Source organism: Rhipicephalus sanguineus, chromosome 2 (assembly GCF_013339695.2).
Source record: "Rhipicephalus sanguineus isolate Rsan-2018 chromosome 2, BIME_Rsan_1.4, whole genome shotgun sequence".
Taxonomy (NCBI): domain Eukaryota; kingdom Metazoa; phylum Arthropoda; class Arachnida; order Ixodida; family Ixodidae; genus Rhipicephalus; species Rhipicephalus sanguineus.
Window position 1 is genome coordinate 77,777,298 of NC_051177.1, and position 12,797 is coordinate 77,790,094.

The 12,797-nt window shown below is 48.4% G+C and overlaps 2 protein-coding genes across 4 annotated transcripts in view; one reads left to right on the plus strand and one right to left on the minus strand.

Moving 5' to 3' along the window:
* The window catches only part of LOC119381691 (gastrula zinc finger protein XlCGF7.1-like), a 229,158-nt gene that overhangs the window by 69,956 nt on the left and 146,405 nt on the right, over positions 1-12,797 (plus strand). The window lies entirely within an intron of this gene.
* Positions 1-12,797, minus strand: part of LOC119383222 (PAS domain-containing serine/threonine-protein kinase) — a 64,578-nt gene that overhangs the window by 34,338 nt on the left and 17,443 nt on the right. The window contains exon 1 of one of the 3 annotated variants that reach the window (XM_037651262.2): positions 3,215-3,411. The exons of the other annotated variants lie outside the window; for them this stretch is intronic. The gene's annotated coding sequence lies outside the window, so the exon portion shown is untranslated. Of the gene's footprint in view, positions 1-3,214; positions 3,412-12,797 lie in introns of those variants that run through there. 3 annotated transcript variants of the gene reach the window in all.

A 12,797-nucleotide genomic window follows, 5' to 3' on the forward strand; every position in this document is an offset into this window, starting at 1 on the left:
GTAGCATTATGGAGTGCTTGTACCTGCATTCTCAATAAACCTTAGAGATGCCATAATATGATAGTCACGTGCAAATGTGATTAAGACAGAGGAAAAGGATGACATATGCACTACTCTGGTCTCAGTCAAGTTCTTAATCTATGCAGCATATTTTGTTATGACAAAAGGCCCAGTTAACAGCCACATTGCTTGCAGCTGCACAGAGTCATTTGCCATTACGTTGTACAACTGTTTTCCCAGGTTAAAATATGTAACTGGGGATCCTACAGTAGCAGTGGCAGTCCAGCAAATTCAGGATTTGGAGAAAATTTTGCAGCACGAAAAATGCTGTTTAGGAGCACATTGGGAGCAAAAATAATTGCACTCCGGAGCAATTTTGGAGCAGAAATAATAGCATTTCTGAGTAGTTATGGAACAAAAGAAAAGAGTGTTTGGGAACACATAGAGCAGTGTAACAGTAAGCATGTGAATCAAAATAAGGCAGATGTTTTTTAATCCACTAAGGCAGAAGGCAAGACTCAATGGAATGCCACTATCCCGCTCTCCTTTGAATTCGAACGAAACCCCTACACAAGGCTGCGTACAATGGGCATATCAAAGAACATTCCTGCAAGACTACTGACAGGCAATGTTTTTTTTTTTATTTTTTTTTCTGAGATACTGCCATAGATCCGACATATTGGCTGTGTGAAGACGCCATTTACAGCACGTAGCGTTATGTATAAAGCAGTAGCCATATGGCCATTCTGGGCTACTTTAAAATTCACCTAGCGGTTCTCAAAATTTTGGGTAGTTTGTTTAGGTTTTACCATGAATTTTCCATCAAGAGCATCAATACTCAAAAGGACCTGTCAAAGTGTCGACAGCGCAGGCCACAGAAAGACGCGGCGGCGCTGATATGCTTCGGTTGGACCAATCGTCTGGACTGCATGTATATGTATGCTTTAATGAGATGAATATTAATGAGAACTGACAGACATTTGTCTGTCAGTTCTCATTAATATTGTGTCTAACAAAGAAAACGAGCCCTTAAGAATCATCTTCTTTCCTTAATGAGATGAAGCGCATTGGTAGAAAAATAAAGAGGAGCGGCGATCCACTGTAATTTAAAAGCACTTTAGAGATTTTTTGGGACTGACCAAGAACACTTGGGGTGAAAAATGCTCAGTTGCTGTGTGAAAGGCAAAAACAGTGAACTATTGTGCAGTCTGTGCAATTTATACCGGCGTTTGCGCAGCGAGGTGCAGACAAGTTTGATTGTAGCAAAATGGCGCACTTGGACCACCACTGTAACTGGTATCAAATGGTTTCCGGGTGGTCCGAGTTAACAGGTCAACTGGTCCCTTTCAGAAACCAACCAGGAAGCAGAATTCCTTCCTCTGATTGCACACAGTGGTAACAACATACCTCTCACTAACTTTAGTGCTGTGCAGTTGAGTCCTCCTATGCTGACTTATCACTTCTTTTGAGGAAGCTACTCTGCATGTGATACTGGCATGCCTACATGTTTTTCATAGCAATTGGGTTTCGCCACCTTAAGCTGTTACACATGTTATGGACCAGCACAAGACACGCCTAAAATGCATCAGTACATTCTTGAACGTCGTAGACAATTCACATTCATTTTTCTCATCAAAATCACATGACAATATATATGTCATGTGATTTATATATATATATATGGCCGACAGGGGCATAGCCTGGATTTATTTCGGAAAGGATCCGAACCTCGATGCACGCATGTGTATGTGTGCATGTATCTGTACCCACAGACTAAAAAAAGTTCGAGTGGAGGGGTTTGAACCCCCTATCCCCCCCTATGGCTATGTCTACGATGTCTAATGTACCACACTGTCTTCTTTTGCTCAGTTAATCCTAGTTTCTCTAATGAACACTCAGCATATGAGACAGGGGCGTAGTCAAATTTTTTTCAGCGGGGGAGGGGGGGGAGCAGAGCTATTCCAACCCAAGCCCCAAGCCCTCTTGCTAAGCCAATGATATGAGAATATGTAGTTATTTTCTACCAGAATATTGGCGTTAATTCAATTGCGAAACTTTACGATTTTAACACCCTAAGCAAATCTACTGTGGTCATCTATCAATTTATATTTCATAATGGCACATTCGGTTAGCAGCCAGTCAGATGGATTACGATGGAGAAGATAAACAGCACAGGAAGGTAACGGCCTACATATCCCAATATTTGAGGGCCCGCATACGAGTAAGTGGACGGCGAGCTAAACCATTGTACTCGTTCATGCACATCACGTGCGGCAGTCAAGGTCATCACGTGGATATTCATACAGCCCGTACTGGAAGCGGCGCGGTCCGTCGTCGCCCACCAGAAAGACGAGCGAACGACTATGTCCGAGTAGGTGTAAAACGCTTTATAATTTCGTACCGGACACGATCGCAATAACATGCGTACGACCACGATTCGCGTGAACATCAGTCGAGAGACGTCGCGAAAAACGACGCAGAAAAATGATTCGGTTGAATGGAGGGGGAATAAGCCAGACCGGACAACGATCCCGCCGACGCATAATGAATGAACCGGCGCGGCGGACGCAGCGCTGACGTCGAGCGACCACCGGCGCTGTACGAAGACGTTCAGGCACAGAGGTACGAACGAAAAGGAAGGATACCGATAAAAGAAAAAAAAGAAAAAGTAAGGGAAGGGAGGGGGAAAGGGACCAAGAACACTGCTTGTGGTTAGGTTCCTATTCCGTCATCTCGGTTCCTTTCGTACTGCACCAAAGTCAGACACCATCGCGCAAGCCACGTACTCTTCGCACGATGTCAGAATAGCGAAGCCGCAGACGTGTGTGCAAGTAACAACGCACGAGGATCTTGCCAAAGTAGGTTCCGAGAACGGACCTTTAAGTTCTGCAATGTTACTTTATGAGGGTATCGCGGTGCTCCGGAACACGCCGACAAGTCTGTCTTATTTAGTGCGCAAAACAATACGGACGTCCATCCAGCTTATCATTTGTGCGGCCACAGGTTTAGAAAACACCCATTTCTCCATACGAACGTCGAGGCGATGAAGAGCTGTACTCACGGCGAGTCAAACGTCACAGCGCTTTCCTTCCTTAGGATTCGATGCTCAATCAGACAATCGCGATTCATTCCGCGGCGATGAATAACCTGATCGAAGAGGAGGCCCGTCCATCGAAACACACGTATGTCGTCGTCATCGGCGCGTTCCTCTCACCTGTCATTTTGACCATCCGCACCCGAGTCGTCGTTCACACAGGGAGGGAAGTGAGAGAGAGAGATGGACGTCGTCTGCTCGCGACGACGAGGCTTTCAAAAAACGCTTGACCTCCGAAGCACGACGGGGCTGCTGGCCGCCCGAGAGTCTGGTCGCGACGCGACGACGGCGCTGGCGGCGAAGAAGGAGGCAAGCACCAAAGTTGACGAGGGGCCGGTTCGCGCACGAATTAGCAGCGCCGGGGCGGCGTACGACGAGGGCTTGCCCCTGCTGCACTCGCCGTTGCAGCGGCCCAGACTACCCACCACCTCCAAGCACCAAGTCGACACGCGCGAATCGATAGACGAGAGCGGGCGCGCGCCGAGCAAGCCAGCGCGGTCAAGCGAGCGGCAGCGGAGGCCTGTCGTCTGCTTCGCTGCTACGGCGCGCGCGAGCGAGCGCTGCCGCTAGGGAGCGACGTCGGCGTCGTCATCGCGGCTCGCCGTAGTACGACGGGGGAGGCATCGAAGGAAAACAAGGAACGCGCGAGAAATAAAGAAAAAAACGGAATCCACACGGAAGCGTTGTACGCTGGGCGTCCGGAACCAAGCCGTGGCAGCACGCATGCGCCCGAGTCGGCTTGCGCCTTCCTTTGCGTTTGGAGGAGGGCTGTGCCCGCTTGAGCTAGCCGAGCGCTTCCAACCGCGACCGATTCAAACACACACACACAACAGTCAGACCGCGTGCACAGTACCCGCATTACAACGAGCACGTCACGGCATAATCAACGCCGCGGCTTTCAGGGAAGGCGCGCCCGATTGCCTGAGTGAAGGGGAGGACAGGTGACAGTGCCATAGTCGGCGCAGTCCCATTTCAATGGGACAAGTGCGCTGCAGCAGAGTCGACGGATCCTCAACTCGCGAAAGCCCCGCCTTCACGGAGCTTTCGCTCTTGCGCAAAGGCACAACTTTAGTAGCTAAGGCAGGCTAAGGTTGAACAGCCAGAGCCTCTAAGCGGCTAAACCCCTGCGACGACAAAGAAAAAAACAACAACGTGAAAATGGAAGTGGCCGGCTAGCCAGCCTGCCGCGACGCGCCAGCGCAGTGTGAAGAATTTAACGCCCTATAAATGGATAATGGCGACCCGTCTGGTCACTCGCATCGCCATTATGTGCAGCAAAACAGTTTCGCGTGAACAGAAATAAAACGACACACCAAGTCAACTAAGCCTTCGGGTAAAGGTTCGCCTCCGGTGAATTTAGATGCGCCTAGACGAACAAATGAGCGACAAGGGAACGAATCTCGCAGGCGTACGATACGGGAGGAAGGGGTCAATGACCATTTGTTTACCACGCAAAGCATAGCCATTCCAAAAGTCTTGCAATGGCAGTCGCCACCAAAGACGGTACATAAGGGTGGACACCCGCGCGGGCGAGAATTAAACGCTACCGCAGTGATGCTACCGAGGACTTCTGATTTGGAGCAATTTTTGGAGCAGCAAAATTTCCGTTTTGGAGCACTTTGGAGCAGCAAAATTTTCATCTTGGAGCACTTTGGAGCAGATAATTTTGCATCTGGGAGCACTTTGGAGCAGCTAATTTCACATCCTGGAGTGCAATACAGAAGCATATTGCATTAACATTCAAGCACCTGAATATTATTATGGGGCTCTTATGAAGGCTAGAAATATTTCGATTCATTGCAAATCTCATGGAAAAAATCATCCCAGGAGCATAGGCGTGCGCACAGGGGGGGGGGGGGGGAGGGCAGGGGGGGCGGCCGACCCCCCCCCCCCAATCACCTAAGAGGGGGGGGCGCAAAATTTGCCCCGTACATTGACCCTTGCGATAGCAATTATATGGACACTCTCGGCGGATTTTTGCCGTCGCCGTTGCCGTAATTTTCCGTATAAAGTCCAAATTAATAACATCACCACGCGCGTTCTAGCCGCGGGTAAAAGCTCGCGAGCGCTGGCGACGAACGCGGCTGAAGCGGAGATTAAGCTAGCCGGCCATCTGTCTCCGCCGTACGGACAGCGCATGACATAACATCTTCCCGCGTGCGGTCCTGCCGTCGATTGCTCATCAAACAGAGAGGAGACGCCCCCCCCCCCCCCCCGTCTTTCGTAAGGAGCATGAAGGGACGCCAGGGGACCGGAAGGGGGGGGGGGAGGACCACATCGTTCGAAGGGCGCAGTCGCTTGCGCGCGCGCTATCTCGAGGCATCAGGAGACGGCTCGTAAACTTGCTGTGCTCTCAACGCTTACTTCGCGTTTAGAGAACTCAGAGCAAGAAAACGCTTCGGTTCCTGGAGGGGCCATATTCCCTTAAAACAGCGTTTTGTTGAGTTACGCGAGATCGGATCCAAAAGAGTTAGCTGCTTGTCTTACTTCGTTTCACAATACAATTTTTTGGTATCGCATTCATTGCTTCGCTCTTAAGCGAAACTGAGTTTTTTTTTAACCGTTAGCTATTGACCCCCGAAAGCAAGGGCGGACGTGTAACATGGCGTAGCCGCTTCACTGTGGGCCGTCAGCGACGGGCCCGCTACTGACAGCTGCGCATTTGCGGCTGCTCCGACCAGGAGATATATATGATTTTACTAATGAGATGACATTTTAAAAAAGCAAGCAAAAAATTCGAATTGGAACCCTAGCACGTGAGCTCGAAACGGCAGGGCCTTTTAGGGGGTATTTACCGCAGAGTGATTACAAACTCGGACGTGCTGGCGGAAGGAATTACGAAAAAGCTGTTCCGAATGAAGATCCATGGATAAAGTATATCTGAGGAAAAGTGTCAACGCGTTTCCACCGTTCGCGTGCTCTTCCATAAACGCGAAGCAAGGAAAATTCGATATTGTCCCATATACCTACTGCGAGCGATCCCAGATTTCATTCCGCGATGTCCGGAAACAGAAGTGACAGACATTTTAGCGGCACTCGTGTAGTTATTACTGAAGATTGCTTTCCTTACGTGCCGTGCGACGCTTGAAACGAGCTATCAGCAGCGTTTCTGGAACAGATGACGTCCGCCGATGAATCGCCGTCGCACTTTCTCGCTACCGATAGGCCTAGACGTCCCGAGCCTCTGCGGAGAGCGCGTTTTGCTGTCGAGCCGACTTGCAGAACACAAGCTGCGTCGGTACCGTGCATGGCATTGTGGCTTACTCGGAACGCACACGCGAGCGCTATTTATTCAGCGGAATAATTCTTGGTCCATGATTGCGACTTTATTGGCAGCCCCAAGATCGAGCTGCACATGTTCTGACGCGCCGGCGGTGCGATTGCCGGTGATAGACGCCCCCAAACCCGAGACATTGGCGCAGTTTGGCGCAAATTTCGTCGATATTATCAGGATGGCGCAGTAAATACAATTTGGCGCACTTTGGCGCAGTTGGCGCAGGAGTGGAATCACTGCGCTACCGTTATCCGTTCATCCAACCTCAGTTTCTTACTGGCTCACTCACATTTATAACGGTGGTGGTGGTGGTGGTGGTGGTAAACAACTTTATTAAGAACTCCGGCAAATTCGTGGCCTGGGCCTAGGCCGCCCCCGAGGAGGATCGGAGGCCCTGTCTCCTCGCCGCCTCACGGGCTTGCTGGATGGCCTACAGTTGATTTATAACGGCAAGCAACAAATGAAACCATTGCTTTGGTAAACAAACGTTGTAAACAAACGTTCGAAGTTTCAGAATCGGCGAAGCTGTTGCAGCGCCTGAACAGCAATTCGATTTGGTATCCCTAATTGTGGGATAGTAAAACTAGGTAGGAATGAAATGTCGGCGCTCTCTTTTACACGGACAGGACGGAATGAAAAGGCGAACTGCTTAAGAAAATAAGTGGGACACGCGCTTAATTGCTCGAAAGTGCGTCTCCTGCATGCGCAGGGTAAAAACCAGCCGCTTTAAACATACGCCCTAACCCCGAAATCCAGCGTCTGTGAATGTGCCACGTCACACACAAACAAATACCGGATCGAGAATGCACAAAGCGGAATACGCGCTCTAGTTACGCGATCGCGCTTCATTCTGGCTCACCTGTACAAATGTTTATTAAAAGCGAAATATGATCAAAACTGTCGGAACGTGCGCTATTCTTTCGTTTCTATTACAAACTAATACCTGACGCTCAGGTATCAGCTCAGGTCAAGCCGTTTTCGCGTTCCAAAACGCTGAACTAATGGATTTTTAAAATTTTCCGTAGAGCTTCGGAACGTCTAAAACATTTTTTGTTTCTTTTTGCGAAGCTACAATCATATCAGACTGTGCGCATTCTTTCGGAATGATTATGAGTAATAATAATAATTGTTGGGGTTTACCAGGGGCGTAGCCAGAAATTTTTTTCGGGGGGGGGGGGGGGGGGGTTCAACCATACTTTATGTATGTTCGTGCGTGCGTTTGTATGTGTGCGTGCATATTATACGCAAGCAAAACTGAAAAATTTCGGGGGGGGGGGGGGGGGTTGAACCCCCCCCCCCCCCTTTGGCTACGCCCCTGGGTTTTACGTCCCGAAACCACGATATCATTACGAGGCACGCTGTAGTGGAGGGTTCCGGAAATATCGACCAGCTGGGGTTCTTTAACGTGCACCGAAGTCTAAGTACACGGTCCTCAAGCACTTTCGCCTCCAACGAAAATGCGGCCGTCGTGTCCTGAACGATACGGAGTGTGCAATGTAACTGTACTTGTGTTCGTTATATTTACTGCATGTTTACAATTGTGCATACTTTATTTGTTCATTATTTACATTTATTTGGACACTACGGGGGCACCACATGGGGCACTGCGTATTTATTATAAATGCGCAAAACTAGCAAGACAGTCAAAACAATTTATGTAAATAAGCGACACTCACCATTTATATTTAAAAAGAAATACAGACTAACTATCGCGACGCAGGCATGAAACAGGGACAAAAACGAAAAGCAAATTGAACTCAACGGAATACAGTAGCGGGGTAACTGCATCAGAAGCTCAGTTTATCGCTACACGAAGAAGGCGAACAGACACAAGTAACGACTTCAAAAGAAAACAAAAGAAACGAGGCGACCAGCAATCCCATCCTGACAATAATTCTGTGTTCCGACCAATTCCGTGTTCCTGTCCTTATACCAAGGTATTCCCTTTGCTCCAGCCAGCGCACGGACGCGTCAGCGACACCGACGACCAGCTCGTATGTGCACATGTCAGCCGGCACGAGAAAAAACTCCGAAATCTAATTAGTAGGCACGATCGAGTTGATGAGAACTGACGGCTCCGACGCCATGCTTGTTTGTTTGCTTGCTTGTCAAGAAGTGGAGGAGGCGCGTCGGGGAAGCGCACCGCGGTTGCTGAGGATGAAACAAAGATTCGCACGCGTATCGACGCGAGCGTGAAAGTTCTGCGAATGACGTTGCTATAAGGTCGCGAAAGATGCGCAGCCCCCCGCCCCGCCATGGACGCTTTCTCGCGGTGAGGCGCAGGCGTTGCGAGCAATTCTTTTGCAGGTGGCACTCGCAGAAACCGTAATAATTGGCCCTCAATAAATAACAAAAGTAATGAACAACCATCGAGGCATGTATTATGGAAAGTAACGCAATTCCTGCACTGGAGCGGTGTTCACGTTCATTTCGTGCCAGCTGTGCGGTGTGATACCTCTTAGATAATGCTGTCAATATGTTACGTAGCCACTGTCAAGCATGGGGGATAGCAATACTAGCGTTAACTATGCCGCGCTCTTACGATTGATCGAAGCAGATCGCATCTGTATTTCGTACAGCTACCTGCACGTTAAAAGACTGGGCGTGCAAACGCGGACATAAGTGAGAAGACCTTGTGTCCGTGTTTGCACGCCCAGTCTTTTAACATGATAACCTGCGAAATAACTCAGCTCCCTGGTATTCTAAACTATCCTTTGGTACGCAGGCTGCCACACAAGACGTCTGCCAGGAGTCCTCTATTTGGAAAGCCAATTCACTCCACCTCGACTCCAGGTGCGTCGTACCCTACTCAGAACCTGGACGATGCGACACTTCTCTTTCGAAAGCTCGGGTGAGCTTCCATCGTGCTCCTCGGCAACTACTGAGCCGATATACTATAAGCACGCAACCGATCATTTGCGGCAAATAGTCGCAGCCATCAAGTGGCTCGATGTGCTCCTCCGGAACAGGGTGGAGACACTGCTTTTGTGGACGCCATATTGGTTCAGACGTTCGCGTTCGGTGGCGATGTCTGGCATGGAGCGCTTTCAGCGAAATGTGCGGTAATTTGGCTCAGTTTATCCCTTCTGGCGGTAGGGCTTGTACATATAATGTTGGCAATTCAAAATACATTAGGCACTAATTATTACGCACGTAGCATTTGATGGCGAAATAAAGGCATTTAGAGCGTATCTATCTATCTATCTATCTATCTATCTATCTATCTATCTATCTATCTATCTATCTATCTATCTATCTATCTATCTATCTATCTATCTATCTATCTATCTATCTATCTATCTATCTATCTATATTCTATCTATCTATATTCTATCTATCTATCTATCTATCTATCTATCTATCTATCTATCTATCTATCTATCTATCTATCTATCTATCTATCTATCTATCTATCTATCTATCTATCTATCTATCTATCTATCTATCTACGTATCTATCTCACTGGCTGCGTAGGTCCTCGTGCTCTCGCGGCCGACTGATTAAGTTGACGAGTACCAAAATTGACATGGCATGACAAGAGCATGTGAAAAACATAAATGACTGCTCATTACATAAAAATCATGACATGCCTTTAATGTACGCCATGACATACGTGACATGGTCAAGGAGCTACAACGGCCGTTTGGTCAACTTCATGTATACCAAAATTGACATGGTATAAGAGCATGAGGACAATATACATGACTGGTCATAACACGAAAACCTTGTCATGCATGTCATATAGGCCATGACATACATGACCCGGTCATGGAGCTCTTACGGCCGCTTTATTGATGTGTACCAAAACTGACACGGCATGATAGGAGCGCATGGTTAACATGAATGACTGGTCATAACACGAAAAGCATGTCATGCATGTCATGTGCGCCATGACACAGTCATAATGTTCTAACGGCCGTTTTATCAACTTTATACCAAAATTGACGGGGCATGATAACAGCGTAAGATGAAAAAAAAAAATGACTGGTCATAACACCAAAAAGATGTCATGCACGTCATGTACGCCATGACATATATGACCCGGTCATGGAGCTCTAATGGCGGTTTTATTAACTTGTTGAGTACCAAAATTGACATGGCATGATAAGAGATTATGAATAACATAAATACAGTGATGCTACCGCGGACTTCTGCTTTGGAGCAATTTTTGGAGCAGCAAAATTTCCGTTTTGGAGCACTTTGGAGCAGCAAAATTTTCATCTTGGAGCACTTTGGAGCAGCGAATTTTACATCCTGGAGTGCAATACAGAAGCATATTGCATTAACATTCAAGCACCTGAGTATTATTATGGGGCTCTTATGAAGGCTAGAAATATTTCGATTCATTGCAAATCTCATGGAAAAAATCATCTCAGGAGCATAGGCGTGCACACAGGGGGGGGGGGGGGGGGCGGCGCCCCCCCAATCACCTAAGCGGGGGGGGGGGGCGCAAATGTGCCCCGTACATTGACCCTTGCGAAAGCAATTATATGGACACTCTCGGCGGATTTTTGCCGTCGCCGTTGCCGTAATTTTCCGTATAAAGTCCAAATTGATAACATCACCACGCGCATTCCAGCCGCGGGTAAAAGCTCGCGAGCGCTGGCGACGAACGCGGCTGAAGCGGAGATTAAACAAGCCGGCCGTCTGTCTCCGCCGCACGGACAGCGCATGAGATAACATCTTCCCGCGTGCGGGCCTGCCGTCGATTGCTGATCAAACAGAGAGGAAACGCCCCGCCCGTCTTTCGTAAGGAGCATGAAGGGACACCAGGGGAGCGGAAGGGGGGTGGGGGACCGCATCTTTCGAAGGGCGCAGTCGCTTGCGCGCGCGCTATCTCGAGGCATCAGGAGACGGCTCGTAAAGTTGCTGTGCTCTCAACGCTTACTTCGCGTTTAGAGAACTCAGAGCAAGAAAACGCTTCGGTTCCTGGAGGGGCCATATTCCGTTAAACCAGCGTTTTGTTGAGTTACGCGAGATCGGATCCAAAAGAGTTAGCTGCTAGTCTTACTTCGTTTCACAATACAATTTTTTTGGTATCGCATTCATTGCTTCGCTCTTAAGCGAAACTGAGTTTTTTTAACCGTTAGATATTGACCCCCGAAAGCGAGGGGCGGACGTGTAACATGGCGTAGCCGCTTCACTGTGGGCCCGCTACTGACAGCTGCGCATTTGCGGCTGCTCCGACCAGGAGATATGATTTTACTAATGAGATGAGATTTTTAAAAAAGCAAGCAAAAAATTCGAATTGGAACCCTAGCACGTGAGCTCGAAGGGCAGGGCCTTTTAGGGGGTATTTACCGCAGAGTGATTACAAACTCGGACGTGCTGGCGGAAGGAATTACGAAAAAGCTGTTCTGGATGAAGATTCATGAATAAAGTATATCTGAGGAAAAGTGTCAACGCGTTTCCACCGTTCGCGTGCTCTTCCATAAACGCAAAGCAAGGAAAATTCGATATTGTCCCATATATATCTACTGCGAGCGATTCCAGATTTCATTCCGCGATGTCCGTAAACAGAAGTGACAGACATTTTAGCGGCACTCATGTGGTTATTACTGAACATTGCTTTCCTTACGTTCCGTGCGACGCTTGAAACGAGCTATCAGCAGCGTTTCTGGAACAGACGACGTCCGCCGATGAATCGCCGTCGCACTTTCTCGCTACCGAGAGGCCTAGACGTCACGAGCCTCTGCGGAGAGCGCGTTTTGCTGTCGAGCCGACTTGCAGAACACAAGCTGCGTCGGTACCGTGCATGGCATTGTGGCTTACTCGGAACGCACACGCGAGCGCTATTTATTCAGCGGAATAATTCTTGGTCCATGATTGCGACTTTATTGGCAGCCCCAAGATCGAACTGCACATGTTCTGACGCGCCGGCGGCGCGATTGCCGGTGATAGACGCCCCCAAACCCGAGACTTTGGCGCAGTTTGGTGCAAATTTCGTCGATATTATCAGGATGGCGCAGTAAATACAATTTGGCGCACTTTGGCGCAGTTGGCGCAGGAGTGGAATCACTGTTAAATAGCTGATCATAACACGAAAACCTTGTCATGCATGTCATGCAGGCCATCGCATACATCACCCAGTCGTGGAGCTCTAACGGCCACATTAATTTGGTGTCTACCAAAATTGACGCGACATGATAAGAGGGCATAACTACCATAACTGACTGGTCCTAACATGAAAATCATGTCATGCATGTCATGTGCGCCATGACACACATGGACAAGTCATGGGGCTTCAATGGCGAACTTATTAACTTGTTGACAACGAATATTGACATGGCACGGTAAGACTAACATAAATGACTAGTAATAACACATAAATCATGTTATACAGGCCATGATATACATGACTCGGTAATGCAGCTCTAAAGGCTCTTTTCTTAACTTTCAGTATACCAAAATTGACAGGACACGATAACA